Source organism: Thalassophryne amazonica, chromosome 8, assembly GCF_902500255.1.
Source record: "Thalassophryne amazonica chromosome 8, fThaAma1.1, whole genome shotgun sequence".
NCBI lineage: Eukaryota > Metazoa > Chordata > Actinopteri > Batrachoidiformes > Batrachoididae > Thalassophryne > Thalassophryne amazonica.
Genome location: NC_047110.1, coordinates 52,144,478 through 52,158,527, shown reverse-complemented (window position 1 = coordinate 52,158,527; position 14,050 = coordinate 52,144,478). Strand labels below are relative to the sequence as shown.

Here is a 14,050-nt window from a genome sequence, read left to right as displayed (position 1 = left end):
AGTTCATATTTATCTGATAAAAACAGATCTAAAACAGAATATTATACTTGTTAAAACAATTGATGCTGGCTATACTTAATTCTAAGCCACCCATGCATGTACTAGAGTTTATGAACAATATAAAGCACATCAATATTTTTTTTCTATATGATTTCTGTTCCATATCTTGCACCCAACATAATTATTCTTAATTTAAAATATTTTGCACATGGTCATTCAATGCATGAGTTTTAAATCTATTGGTCCATTGTATTCCACCAAGGCTTATCATGTAGTATTGTCCTTCCTCACTTGACTTTTTAAGAGATAATTAAATGTAGACTCCTAACAGTTCAAACAAAAGCTAGTATTATCATTTGGAACGTATACTCAAAACTTAAAAAAAAATAAATAGATAAAATAAAAGGAAGTCCAACAACAGTTAGTGTGCATGGATATATTTGTGCTGTTTTCTCAGCAAGGCTGCAGCTACTACTTGCAGGATTTCTCTGTGGACTCCAGCCTCCTGAGTATTGATATGGACATCTCCCACCTGGCCGTTTTCATATCTGACAAATTAAAAAGTAGAACATTTCACAACACTGATAATCCATAAAATATGTCTTGACTTATATGACTTAAGATGCAGAAAGTTTTATTTATTTATTCTTTTTAAATCTGTCAGCTGAGATTTTACTCACACAAAAAGGAAATGTGTGCACACGTGGTCTGATGCTGGACACACCCAAATATTCCCATGTTTTTTGAGGTCCTTCGACATTACGACTGTCGAAACATATAAACACCACTGTCACTGATTCATACTTTATATTATTGCATCACAGTGCATTATGATTCATATTTACCTTCACAGAGTGCAACACAGCTTAGGTTCCTGCTTTGCAGAAATCTGACTTGTCCTGGTTGCCCCTGAGACAAAGAACCAAGATCAGATACAAGAAGTATGTGTTCAAAAAAATATCCACCTGAGAATTATATCCTACCTGATCTATTGTGTTTATTTGATTGTATTTCTGTAAGAGTTCTTCTTTGGTGGACATTTGGTGTCGTCCCTTACCCATATCTGGACATGAAGAAAAGGCACACTTGATTCAGACACTTCAGAATCAATAATAACGTAGTTCTGTATGCAGAGGTATTAGACAAGGTGTTAAAGTGTAGGTGACACCAAAAATGTGCACAAATAATCACTAAAAATGATGAAATGTTGATATTTTAATAAAATCTGAACAATAAAAGTTGATAAGTGCACAGGTGAAGGATAAACAACAGCTGTCTGAAGCTTGCACTAAATTTCAGCCCTCAGCTGTGGCCATATTGTTCCTACATCATCACAAGAACGGGACCTGCTGATTCAAGCCCAAATCAATTGTAAACAGAGCAGAGGTCGAGCTGTTTTCTGACAATTTTTTTCTAGTGTGGAGCTTTAAATCCAATCAGAAGGTTTTTCTGAAGCAGCTGTGGAGGACACAGCCTTTGGTTTTGAGCCTTATTTAGACCACAATGAGGGAGTTCACAACACAGAATGGTGATTATAAAATAAATAAATAATGCAGGCGATTTCGGCATGCAGCAGATGCTAAACTTTTTTTTCCTCAGCTCTGTGGTCATAATCGACTGATAAAATTTTTTAAAAAAGGTTGGTTTTACTATCCTTGACATCAGAAAAATGGGATGAGGAGGTGTAGATTTTTTTTTTTTTCATAGAAAAAGATACATACATTTCAAATCTGAAAAATGATACAATGGACTGAAAATACCACTTATTTTTAAAATAAATACTGTTTCCTTTTTTAATACAGTTAAGGTACTGTACATTAGTAGCGTAACATATTATTAAATATTAAAACCATTCACAGAAAGAAAGAGCAAATAATATAGTCTTACCTGTCCATTTCAATAAGATCATCTGAAAACTTATCCACCTTTACAAAATAATGTCTGAAAATAATTTAATTCCTTCTGTCTTAGCTGAAGAAAAGTCCATTTGTCACACAGGAGTTTGGTGCCAGGTTACAGCGCCGGCTGTAATCAGTTATTGTGGCTGATGGATCGAGTCTTTGCTCTTAATGAGCCGCTTTGCGCTACAAGTTAAAAGACTCCCAGAGTTCCTCATCTGCTCATAACATCTCACGCGATGAAATTATGCCATGATCCACAAAACAATAAAACAATATAAACCTGAAAATGCTCAGTTTTGCCTCGGTGTCAAGTGGAGAAGCAACGGACACCGTGCAAGTGCACGCTCATCAATATAAGTGTTTCCAACTGCCAATCAAAAGGATTCTGTCGGTGAGAATAACCGTTCTCACACCGAAAACACAGTGCAGCTCTGACCCGAACAACTTGGTGGCTGTCAGTAGCCTGTAAAAATCCATAAATTAATCCATAGATTAATGGGGCTATTAAGACAGTGGTTCTTGTTCTGATGTCACTTCCTTCTTCTTCTCCAATGTTGTGACTGGGCCGGAAGTTCCTGGGTTTTAGTGGCACATGGTTCAAAATCTGAATATTTATCACTTAAGTAAATGCGCACCAGGAAAGGAAAAATTTCAAACTGCTGTTTAATTTTAGTGTCAAATATTCAATATAATATGGCATAATGTGTCACCTACACTTTAAGTGTCGATTCTTACCAGAATAACCAAAAGACACACTTGACACAGGACTAAAATAACTGCCCTTCCCATATGTAGCTCCATGCACCTAAAATATTAATAATAAAAGTGTAAAAAAAAGGATGGTCCAAATTCAAAATGGATAGCTTTAGTTATAAATAAAGGATGAGTTAATTTTTTTTTTTTTTACAGTATTAGTAACATTATTGTTAGCAATCAAGCCTCTGCTCAATTAATCTTTGATGATTGGTTTATTTGCAAGAAATCCTTTGTAGAAAAATTTATTTGGGAACCAATTCATGAGAGTGAACAGGGTAGATGCCCCCGGAGAGACGAAAATTTACTGTGCACATAAAATGCCAAAGCAATAACAACCTACTTTGTAACTGTTTATACCTTAGTGGTATAATGATGTCTGAACAGCTGTGGTCACCTTGGTGTATTTTTTCCCTAATTTCAACTCTATATCAGTTTAACCCTATGGTCAGATTAGCTACAAGCTACAGAGGCGAAGCGATGACCTGCCGTTCATTTGCAATCAGTGTGGGCACTTTGCAGTGACAAGAGACAACCCCTGCTATGCTGTGAGCTAGGCGGGGCCAACATAGACAAGACGTCTGCTTTTGCAAATGCTGAGCAATATAAAATATACTCTGCCGGGATGATATTTGATCCCAGTCCAAACAGAGTTAAACACACTCTATTATAAAATTAAATCAGCTCTACCGTCTTGTCAATTAATGTTTTTCAACTCCAAAAAGATTAATTCTGAGCATGATAGAATTGATTTTACCCTGTGATAGAACAGATTTAGCACCACGATAAAATCATTTTAACTGTATTTGGACTGGGACCGAATGTTATCCTGGCAGAGTATATTTTACTCTGCAAATTTTAATGTGAACCCACAAAAAAAAAAAGAAAAGAAAGGAAAAGAGAAAAACTCAAATGACAAGAAAACTGAGGAATGTAGGAAGCTGTTTGAAATCATTCAAAGCCACTGTCAGAAACTGAGGTGGCGTGGCACGACAGGCCGGTGGACACATTTGCAGACTCATAGCTCAGAGGTGGGATTAGGAAAAAGGCTTTAATCAAACAACAGGCTGAGATCAATACACAGGATGACAAACTAGCAGGCCGAGGTACAGGCGGTCGTGAGACAGTGGCGTGGTCAGTTAATGAGCAGAGTTCTAGCACAGGCAAACAGGTGTACAGGAGGAGGCAAAAACAGAGTTAAAAACAAGCAGGGTTCAGGCATGTAGAAGCAGGATAAGTGGCTGAGACAAAAAACGTGGTCAAACACAAGTGAGGGTCGAGAACGGCAAGAACACAGACTAAAGCAAAATACAAGAGGCTTGGAATGAGGCAGGAAGCACAACGAACTAGCACTGAACAGAGGAAAACATTTGGTGTTTCACAGTTTCTCATAATGCCCCTGGCGGCCATCTATACTTCCCACAATACACCACGGTGCCAGCAGAGTTCCGCTCTCACGGCGCATGTAAACAATGGCAAAGCGAGGATGTGACTGGGGCCGATTCAGCGAGTTCACAAGTGAATATGATGATGACACGTTCTCTCAAGTTGAGAGGGTTATCTAGAGGAGGTGTAGCACCTGTGATAAACTTCTGCTGTGCCCTGATGTTGTCTTGATGTCCACGCTTCACTAGGTGTGTTTACATTGTGCCCTAAACCGGAACTCTGCTGAAACAACCTCTCGCGTGAGCCACGGACCACCAGACAGTGTGAGATTTCACAACTGCGAAACACCGAATGGGGCTTAAATACAGAGGGTAATCAGGGCGTGATGGAGTGCAGGTGCAGCAAGGAAGGCGTGGCCGGATGAGACAAGGGTGGAGTGACAGGTGGGTGTGCCAAACACAAGCACCAGTAACAGAAATGTGATAGTGACAAGACAAAAGTTAAACAACTAAGAAATAAAGATACCTAAAATCAAAACGTGAGAGGAACACAGAGTAAACAAATGACATAACTGTTTGTTTGGGGTTCTTGCATAAGGCCCAATGTTTTGATGTGAATAAGATTGTAAAAAAATTAATTTGCCCTTTCAACAAATATGTCGCAATGATTTCCACTGTTAATTAACTCTTGTGAATCAGTGATGACAAACATTATTTTTACCTGTTGCTTTGTGTAAGAGGCACTAATTAGACCATTTCTCAAAATAGAATGCCAGTTCTCAATGTGGGAACCACTGAAAAAGAAGAACAGAAAGAAATAATAGGGTCACAGCGTATGCTGAAATGTGAATACAAAGGTTTCAATTGCACTCACTGAAAAGCAAAGGTTCTGCTGTAGAGTTTCTTAACGGTTTGGAAGCGAGCCTCTTTGGATGGGGGGCTGCTGATAAGCAGAAACTGGTGGGGCGTGTACATAAACCTCAGTTGCTTTTGGGCACAACAAGCAGAGAAATGGATGGAGAAATACAATCTCTATCATCTACAATTAGGAGAAAATGTTTTTCCAGCTATTTGACTACAGCTAGCACAAAGTTGAAGACATTCTAATTGCTCTGTCATACCCTGTTCGGTGGAAGTTTGGCAACGTGTGATCTGTTGCTTGCTAAAATCCTTATTGATAAATCCTTATTGAACATGCAAACATGTACCTGAATATGAATGTTTTCCTTATTTTCTCACATATCAAGTATATAATGATATTAAAATCATTTGTGGAATGTTGCATTATTCATGCTGCTCACCATTGCAATAAAGGATAGGCCAGGGGGTCTTTCTTGTCCATCTGTTTCTTCATTTGAGAATATGGACCCTGGACATGAAGCACATTCACATTATTCATTGATGATTACAACAAGATGTAAACGGCCTTATGGTACATATGGACATGCATACTGCATGCAAGAGAAGCAGTGCAGACTCAAAACAAATGTTTTGCTACATGCAGTAGCTGCTACACAATTACATAAAATGGCTCTGCGCACAGTTATTACTAGCTAAAGGTTGAGAACAAAGCGGAAGAAAAGGGGAAGCACCATGCTACTCGGATTTTCCTAGTCAATAGGAAATGCATCCAGGAGTGGTGTAGGAGCAAGGATAAGCTTGCAAGCCAAAACAGCAAAACTGCTGCCTAATGTGAATTACCCACCATGTCCTGGTATCAGGACATTGAAGAGGAGTTGATAAAATGGTTCCAGGAAAGGAGAATGGCAGGCGTTCACGTGACAGGGAAGGGTCTGAAATACAAGGCACTGTGGCTGCATAATCAACATGGAAACCAAAGTAGATTTGATGAGATTTCATGGCAATGAGGTAGGACTATTTAATTTTTATTTTAGGTGACAGAGCTGATGATGTTGAGATTCTCTTTGGGAGTGACAAGAATGGACAAGATTAGGAATGAACATATCAGAGGGACAGCTCAGGTGGGAAGGTTTGGAGACAAAGTCAGAGAGGCGAGATCGAGATGGTTTGGACATGTGCAGACTAGAGGAGGGACCCAGGGTATATAGGGAGAAGGATGCTGAGGATGGAGCCACCAAGTAGGAGGAGAAGAGGGAGGCCAAAGAGGAGGTTTATGGATGTGCTGAGGAAGGACATGCAGGTGGTTGGTGTGTCAGAGGAAGATACAGAGGACAGGGTGAGATGGAAACGATTGATCTGCTGTGGAGACCCCTAACGGGAACAGCCGAAAGACAAAGAAGAATTCTGTTCTCTCAGGAATTCATAATTTCAGTACATACAACGTGCTGAAAAAAAAAAATCAAGGAGGGCTTTTAATCTGGGGGGGGCTTTAATGGAGTAAATACGGTATATTTTCTGTAGCAACATCATACATGACATGAAGACATTTTCCAACCTTCTAACAGCATGATGCGAAAACTGTCAGTGTGATGTGTTGTTCTTTTTTAAATATCCTCGTTTTTGAACACATCTTCCTTGTTTGCAAATACATATTTATAAAAAAAGTTTAAAAAGGTGCATCTGAGGAAACTATTGAGGATCAAATGTCACCTTCAAATACCACTGCTATGCTACATACAGTGCACATGAATTAAGTGTAGCTAAAAAAAATACTATGAGTGGGTAACTGGACTTAAGGTGCATCTGGAAAGTATTCACAGTGCTTCACTTTTCAACATTTTGTTATGTTACAGCCTTAATCCAAAATGGTGCACCTATCTTTGAACAGTTTTGTCCATTCCTCTTTGCACCTCTCAAGCTCCATCAGGTTGGATGGGGATCCTTGGTAAACAGCCATTTTCAGATCTTTCCAGAGATGTTCAATCAGATTCAGGTCTGGTCTCTGGCTGGGTCACTCAAGGACATTCACAGAGTTGCCCTGAAGCCACTCCTTTGATATCTTGGCTGTGTGCTTAGGGTCACTGTCCTGCTGAAAGATGAACCGTCATGCCAGTCTGAGGTCAAGAGCAATCTGGAGCAGGTTTTCATCCAGGATGTCTCTGTACATTGCTGCGTACATCTTTCCCTCATTCCTGACTAGTCTCCCAGTTCCTGCCACTGAAAAAATCCTCACAGCATAATGCTGTCACCACCATGCTTCACTGTTGGGATGATGCCTGGCATTCACACCAAAGAGTTCAATCTTTGTCTCATTAAATCAGAGAGTTTTGTTTCTCATGGTCTGAGAGTCCTTCAGGTGACTTCTGGAAAACTCCAGGTGGGCTGCCATGTGCCTTTTACTAAGGAGTGGCTTCCATCTGGCCACTCCACCATACAGGTTTGATTGGTGGATTGCTGCAGAGATGGTTCTCCTTCTGGAAGGTTCTCCTCTCTCCACAGAGGAATGCTGGAGATCTGGCAGCGTGACAATCGGGTTCTTGGTCAACTCCCTGACTAAGGCCCTTCTCCCCCGATCACTCAGTTTAGACGAGTGGCGAGCTCTATAAAGAGTACTGGTGGATCTGAACCTTTTCCATTTATGGATGATGGAGGCTACTGTGCTCACTGGGACCTTCAAAGCAGCAGAAATGTTTCTGTATCCTTCCCCAGATTTGTACCTCGGGACAATCCTGCCTCGGAGGTCTTCAGACAATTCCTTTGACTTCATGCTTGGTTTGTGTTCTGACATGAACTGTCAACTATGGGACCTTATATGTTGACAGGTGTGTGTCTTTCCAAATCATGTCCAATCAATGGAATTTACCCCAGGTGGGCTCCAATTCAGCTGCAGAAACAAGGATGATCAGTCGAAAAAGGATGCACCTGAGCTCAATTTTGAGCTTCATGGCAAAGGCTGTGAATACTTATGTACATGTGATTTCTTAGGGGATTTTTTTTTAGATTGAATAAATTTGCAAAAATCTAAAAAAACAACAAAACAAAACAAACCCCCCCCCAACTTTTTCACAATGTCATTATGGGGTGTTGTGTGTAGAATTTTGAGGGAAAAAATGAATTTCTTCCATTTTGGAATAAGGCTGTAACATAACAAAATGTGTAAAATGTGAAGCGCTGTGAATACTTTCCAGATGCACTGTAAAAGTATTTTATAATAAATTCAACACAAAGTCAATTCTATCAGTTTTGTGATTTGCTCACCTGTTACATACTCCTAATTAATAAGACATTGTCCAGTGCTTTATGCAGCCTGTCGTAGTTCTTTCTCTGCAACAACAAAACGAAACATCAATGCCTCCACAAAAAAAATGATATAATTCAGCAGTATGAGCTGTTTTTTAATACTTTAGGACTAAAGGCCATGGATTTTGGGTTGCATGGATCCACAACAGAAGGGTAGGGTTCAAATATGATGCTTTTGCGTGGCGACTGAAGGGCAGCTCTGCACATGGCCACCAATAAGTTGACTACCTGTTTAACAGAGAATGTGGAGGAAGTCATCTTCCATCATGGTGACAAATATTATGTGTGGCAGCACTTGTCACTGACCTCGGCCCCGGTGGCAACCTCGTCTGTAGGTCCTGTCATAAACCCCAGTGTGTGGAAGGAAAAAACACAGTTCTCTGGTGCAAACTGCAGGCTGAAGCACAGCGGTGACCACATGTTCACAGGTTTCTGTCTGTCTCAGGCAGATCATCGTCCAGATCTGTTTGCAGCGTACCTTTAACATGTTGCCGTTTAGAAGCACGTGCTGCTCATCACAGACCACACAGTATTCATTCCGCGTCGGGAGCCGCTGCTCTGCATACCGCATTATCTGTGAAGAAAATTAAACTTGAATGTAATTGTTGAATTTTATTTCTATAGTCCTCCACAATACAGTTGAAACAGCACAATCAAGCTGTGCTGGGAGTGTAGTCTTTCAATTTAACTTCAAGGGGCTGAACAAAAATATCACATTAATCATTTAGGAATTACAAAACAAAGTATTTTCATAGACATAAACAGATCAAACCTAGGCTTGGGACCCCATGTGCTTTCTGGCAAAGTATAGCTTAAATTTCACATCTTTTTTTTTTTTGTAAAATAACCCTTATCTCTGCCACTCCACCATGAAGCTGCATAACTAGTAATGCAAAAGGTAAAATGTTGCGTTGTGCACAATTATTCCAGTTGCAGCCACAGAATCCTATCACTCATTTGGTGTTGTGAAGGTGTAGGAACACGGACCCACAACAGGGGGCGTTAAATGAACGGACAATGGATAAGCCAAACAGTAACAATTTAATGTTGTGAAGTGCACAACGGAATACAGACAAATACAGTTTTGGTACCACAGACAATTAAATGTTGAGTGACGTGTGGGCAGGCTTGAGGATAGGAGACGTCCGTCCTGAACCGAGCCGGATCCCACACGGCCTTCACCGCCAACGGATCTGAAGAACACCGGAGCCGCCAAGTCCTGGAGCCCCAGGTGGCCACCGTCTCCAGCTGTCAGACCTGGTACTGCTGGCAGAGAACAGAAACAGTTTTGATGAGTGTGAGTTCGCACACTTAGTAATCCCACCGTCTGTGTTCTTTTGGGAGGGAGCACCTCCACCTCCAATCACACACTCGTGCAGCTCCTGTCTAACCACTTATCTGGTTGGGGTGTGAAGCGAAGCCGTCGTTGATCACACCAAACTCCAATCCCACCGATAAGGCAACACCACAGGAAAACGGCTGCAAAGAAGTTCAGACTATTACTCAGTGTTTTGGTTCAGCAGAGAAAATTACCTCCAAGGTAGCTGATTTCTTGACGAGGAGGTGGAGTTGCAGTCCGGCCTTTATGGTGAGGTTAATGAGCTGGCTGAGTGACAGCTGGTGCTGATGGTGTGTGACAGCTGTCACTCCCAGTGGCTTCGACGACTCCTCTTCAGCGGCCCACACAACAGGACCCCCCCCCCCCCCCCCCTCAACGGGAGCCTCCTGGCGCCCGACCAGGTTTGTCCGGGTGCCGGGTGTAGAAGTCGGCCAGGAGGGCCGGGTCCAGGATGAAGCTCCTCTTCACCCAGGAGCGTTCTTCGGATCCGTACCCCTCCCAGTCCACCAAATACTGGAACCCCCGGCCCTTCCGACGGACGTCCAGGAGCCGGCGCACAGTCCAAACCGGCTCCCCGTCAATGATCCGGGCAGGCGGCGGCGCCGGTCCGGGGGCATAGAGGGGAGAGGAGTGGCAGGGTTTGAGTCTTGACACATGGAAAACCGGATGTATCCGCAGTGAAGCTGAAGCTGCCAGCTTCACTGCGGCTGGACTGAGGACCTTTAGGATGGGGAAGGGTCCGATGAATCTGTCCTTTAGTTTTTGGGATTCCACTTGTAGGGGAATGTCTTTTGTGGATAGCCAAACCGCCTGCCCGGGCTGATACGTAGGGGCCGGGGCATGCCGGCGGTCTGCATGGGCCTTAGCCCTCGTCCGGGCTTTGAGCAGGGCAGAGCGGGCGGTACGCCACACCCAACGGCACCTTCTCAGATGGGCCTGGACCGAGGGCACCCCGACCTCTCCCTCCACCAACGGAAATAATGGGGGCTGGTACCCCAAACATATTTCGAATGGGGAGAGGCTGGTGGCAGATGACACTTGGCTATTATGAGCGTACTCGATCCAGGCCAGATGGTCACTCCAGGCCGTCGGGTGCGCGGAGGTCACGCAGCGGAGGGCCTGCTCCAATTCCTGATTCATCCGCTCTGCCTGCCCGTTCGTCTGGGGGTGGTACCCGGAAGAGAGGCTTACGGTGGCCCCCAGTTCCCTGCAGAAACTCATCCAGACCTGGGAGGAGAACTGAGGACCACGATCTGAGACAATGTCCGATGGAATCCCATGCAGACGCACGACATGGTGGACCAGGAGGTCTGCAGTCTCCTGGGCCATCGGGAGGTTCGGGAGGGCCACGAAGTGGGCCGCCTTGGAGAACCGGTCCACTATCGTGAGGATGGTAGTCTTGCCCTGGGACGGCGGGAGGCCCGTGACGAAGTCCAGGCCGATGTGAGACCAGGGGCGATGAGGCACGGGCAAAGGCTGGAGGAGACCCTGGGTTTTTTGGTGGTCCGCTTTGCCCCTGGCGCAGGTGGTGCAGGCCTGGACGTACTCCCGGACGTCGGCTTCCAGAGACGCCCACCAGAAGCGCTGCCAGACAACTGCCATGGTTCTTCGCACCCCTGGGTGGCAGGAGAGCTTGGAACCATGACAGAAGTCCAGGACTGCAGCTCTGGCTTCTGGTGGGACGTACAGTCTGTTCTTTGGGCCGGTCCCCGGGTCTGGGTTCCGTGTCAGGGCCTCCCGGACGGTCTTCTCCACGTCCCAGGTGAGGGTGGCCACGACAGTGGACTCGGGGATGATGGTTTTGGGTCTGACAGCTCGGTCCTGACTTCCTCTTCGTGCACCCGGGACAGGGCGTCAGACCGTTGGTTCTTCGTCCCGGGGCGGTATGTGATCCGAAAGTCAAAACGCCCGAAGAACAGTGACCAGCAGGCTTGCCTGGGGTTCAGACGCTTGGCGGTCCGGATGTACTCCAGGTTCCGATGGTCTGTGAAAACCGTGAATGGCTCCGAAGCTCCCTCCAACAGGTGTCTCCACTCCTCCAGAGCCTCCTTTACCGCAAGAAGTTCCCGATTGCCGACGTCATAGCTCCTTTCAGCCGGGGTCAACCTGCGGGAAAAATAGGCACAAGGGTGGAGAACCTTGTCGGACTCCCTGCTCTGGGACAGCACGGCTCCTACCCTGAGTCAGAGGCGTCCACTTCGACTATAAACTGGCGATTTGGATCGGGCTGCACCAGAACTGGCGCAGACGAGAACCGGCGTTTCAACTCCCTAAACGCGGCTTCGCACTGATCCGACCAGGTGAAGGAGACTTTTGTGGAGGTCAGGGCTGTCAGGGGACTAGCCACCTGACTATAGCCCTTGATGAACCTCCGGTAAAAATTAGCAAAACCGAGGAACTGTTGCAGTTTCCTACGGTTTGTTGGTTGGGGCCAGTCTCTCACCGCCGCTACCTTGGCCGCATCGGGTGCGACGGAGTTTGAGGAGATGATGAACCCCAGGAAGGACAAAGAAGTACGGTGGAACTCGCACTTCTTGCCCTTCACAAACAGCCGGTTCTCCAACAACCGCTGCAGGACCTGACGTACATGCGTAACATGAGTCTCAGGATCCTGGGAAAAGATGAGTATATCGTCTAGATATACGAAGACAAACCGATGCAGGAAGTCCCGCAAGACATCGTTTACCAAAGCTGGGAACGTCGCGGGGGCGTTTGTGAGGCCAAACGGCATGACCAGGTACTCAAAGTGACCTAACGGGGTGTTAAATGCCGTCTTCCATTCGTCTCCCTTCCGGATCCGAACCAGGTGGTACGCATTCCTAAGATCCAGTTTTGTGAAAATTTGGGCTCCATGCAGGGGCGTGAACACTGAATCTAACAGGGGCAGAGGGTATCGGTTGCGAACCGTGATTTCGTTCAGCCCCCTGTAATCAATGCATGGACGGAGTCCGCCGTCTTTCTTGCCCACAAAAAAGAAACCAGCACCCATCGGGGAGGTGAAGTTCCGGATCAGCCCGGCAGCTAATGAGTCCCGGATGTAGGTCTCCATTGATTCGCGTTCAGGACGTGAGAGGTTGTACAGCCTGCTGGACGGGTACTCAACGCCCGGGATCAAATCAATGGCACAATCGTACGGACGGTGCGGGGGAAGGGTGAGCGCCAGATCCTTGCTGAAAACGTCAGCAAGATCATGGAACTCACTTGGCACCACCGTCAAATTGGGGGGGACTTTGACCTCCTCACTAGCTGTCACACCAGGCGGAACCGAGGATCCGAGACATTCCCGGTGGCAGGTTTCGCTCCACTTAGCCACAACCCCAGACGGTCAATCAATCCGGGGATTGTGCTTTATCATTCAAGGATAACCCAAAATCACACGGGAGGTAGAAGGTGTGACATAAAACACAATCTCCTCCCTGTGATTACCAGACACCACCAGTGTCACTGGCGGTGTCTGGTGTGTGATTAATGGAAGAAGGGTGCCATCTAGTGCCCGTACCTTCAAAGGTGAAAGTAGAGCCACTAGAGGGAGCCCGACTTCCCTTGCCCATCTGCTGTCCAGCAGATTCCCTTCCGACCCCGTGTCTACCAGTGCTGGGGTGTGAAGGGTCAGATCCCCACTCAGGATCGTAACTGGGATGCGTGCAGATTTACGGGGTTTCCCCGCGTGTGTATTATGGCCCACACTTAGCCCAGCTTCTAAGGGCGGGCGTTGTCGTTTAACCATTTGGGGCAGTTCCTCTGTAGATGCTCACTCGAGCCACAGAAAAAACACTCCCCGCGGACCAGCCTCCGTTGTCTGAGCTTTGTATTGACTTTAGCCCTGCTCGTGTCCATAGCTTCGTCAGCAGGGGGAGCTGTTGCCACACAAGAGTCACGGGCTGTGGAGTGTGGGGAAGACGGCACCCTTTCGGACCCGGAAGGAAGAGGGACGGCTCGTGCCCGGCCACGCCCCCCGCCCTGCTCCCGACGGTGTTCCTCTAATCGGTTATCTAATCATATAACCAGATCAACAAGCCCATCAAAATCCCGCGGTTCATCCTTAGCCAGTAGATGCTCCTTCAGGACCGGAGACAGTCCGTTTATGAAGGCGGCGTGGAGTGCAACGTTGTTCCAGCCGGACCTCGCTGCCGCGATGCGGAAGTCGACTGCATACTCCGCTGCACTCCGACGCCCCTGTCTGATTAACAGCAGCAAGTTTGAAGCGGATTCGCCTCTATGGGGGTGATCAAATACCTGCTTGAACTCTCTCACAAACCCAGTATACGTCGTTAGGAGCCGTGAATTCTGCTCCCAGAGCGACGTAGCCCAGGCGCGTGCCTCTCCTCGAAGCAAGTTTATTACGTAAGCCACCCGGCTGGCGTCTGACTCGTACATGACGGGACGCTGTGAAAAGACGAGCGAGCACTGCATTAAGAAGTCCGCGCACGTCTCGACACAGCCTTCGTACGGCTCCGGAAGGCTTATGTAAGCTTCAGGGGATGGTGGGGGGGGGGATTCGTTGAACGACC

At 46.0% G+C, this 14,050-nt stretch overlaps 1 pseudogene; it reads right to left on the bottom strand.

The window, feature by feature from the left end:
• Positions 1-421: 421 nt before the first annotated feature.
• LOC117514899 overlaps positions 422-14,050 on the bottom strand; it is a 35,361-nt pseudogene continuing 21,732 nt past the window's right edge.